Below are 2,141 nucleotides of genomic sequence, written 5' to 3' on the forward strand. Positions count from 1 at the left end.
TTGATATTTTTTGATTGAATAAGTATTCTTTTAAATCATTTCATTTTTTACCTCTATTAGCTTGAAAGTTATTCATGCTATTTCTTTATTTTCAGTGATAACACAAGCACTGACAACACACATACTTAACTATCAAACTTAATTAAAACCTGTACTCACCTCCCAAACAATACAGACTTTAGAACACTTTAACTTTATATTCACCCCTCATAATTCAAGTGTTATTGTTGTCTGGGAATTTGAGTATACCTTTTAAGTATTTTTTAACTCCAGTAAACATTGTAATGTTTACACAGTTATGTTCATTTCATAGGAATGGTTTTAAACAGTACAGTTATGTTCATTTATACTTGACTACTTTTTTTTGCTTTTTATTTATGCTCATGTCTCAGACCTTCTACATGGGACCACTTTCCACTTCCCTGAGGTACATCTTTTAGAATTTCTTCCCACTAGGTTTTGCTCATTATAAATTCTCCTATTATCTTTGCTTCAGATTGTCTTTATTTCACTCTATTTTTTTAAATTAATAAACTTTATTTTTAGGGTAGTTTTAGGTTCACAGCAAAATTGAGTAGAAAGTACTGATTTCCATGCCATACTCCCTCACCCCATGCACAGTTTCTCCCCCTATTGGCAACCCTATCATAGTGGTATATTTATTACAATCAATGAACCTGTATTGACACGTCATATCATCCAAAGCCCAGAGTTTACGGTAAGGGTCAGTCTTGGTGTTATATGTTCTGTGGCTTTTGACGAATGTAATAATGACATGTATCTACCATTGTAGTATCATACAGAATAGACTGCCATAAAAAAATCCTCTGTGCTCTGCCTATTCATCCCTTTCTCCCCACTAACCCCTGGAAACCACTAATCTTTTCATTGTCTCCATAGTTTTGCCCTTTCCAGAATGTCATATATTTGAAATCATGAAGTACATAGCCTTTCCAGATTGGCTTCTTTCACTTAGTAATATGCATTTAAGGTTCCTCCATGTCTTTCCATAGCTTGGAAATTCATTTCTTTTTAGCACTAACTAATATTCTATTGTCTGGAAGTACCACAGTTTATTTGTCCATTCATTTGCTAAAGGACATCTTGGTTGCTTCCAAGTTTTGACAATTATTAATAAAGCTGCTATAAACATCCATGTGCACATTTTTGTATGGATATAAGTTTTCAGCTCTTCGGGGTAAATATCAAAGGGCTTGATTACTGGGTCATATGGTAAGAGAATGTTCAGTTTTATAAGAAACTGAGACTATCTTTGAAAGTGGGTGTACCATTTTGTATTCCCACCAGCGGTGAATGAGAGTTCCTGTTGCTCCACATGCTCACCAGCATTTCGTGTTGTCAGTGTTTTGGATTTGGGCCATTCTAATAGATATGTGGTGATACCTTGTTTTAATTTTCAATTTCCTAATGACATATGAAGCTGAACAGTTTTTGGTTTTGTTTTTGTTTTTTTGAGACAGAGTCTCATTCTGTTGTCCCAGCTAGAGTGCAGTGGCACCATTGTAGCTCACTGCAACCTCAAACTCCTGGGCCCAAGGGATCTTCCTGCCTCAGGCTCCCGAGTAGCTGAGACTACAGGCACAGACAACCACGCTTGATTGATTTTTCTATTTTTTGTAACAATGGGGTCTCTCTCATCCTCAGGCTGGTGTCAAACTCCTGAGCTCAAGTGATCCTCCCACCTCAGCCTCCCAGAGTGCTAGGATTACAGGCGTGAACCATGAATATCTTTCTATATGCTTACTTGCCATCTATATATCTTCTTTGATGAGATGTTTGCTCAGGTCTTTTGCTTATTTTTCAATCAGGTGGCTCATTTTCTTGTTGTTGGATTCAAGAGTTTTTTTGTGTATTTTGGGTAATAGGCCTTTGTCAGATATGTCTGCAAATATTTTCTGCCATTCCATGGCTTATCTTCTCATTCTCTTGGTCATTTTCATTTCTGAAAGACACTTTCGCTGGGCATAGAATTCTATTTTGGCAGTTATTTTTCTAGAGCATTTTGAAGTTATCATTCCAGTGTCTTTTAGGCTCCAGAAAATTTTAGTCTTTCTATCATTTTTTGGAAGATAATCTTTTTCTCTTTGGATGTTTTAAAGATTTTTCTCATTGACTTTGGT

This window comes from Propithecus coquereli, unplaced genomic scaffold (assembly GCF_000956105.1).
Source record: "Propithecus coquereli isolate 6110/MARCELLA unplaced genomic scaffold, Pcoq_1.0 Scaffold731, whole genome shotgun sequence".
NCBI lineage: Eukaryota > Metazoa > Chordata > Mammalia > Primates > Indriidae > Propithecus > Propithecus coquereli.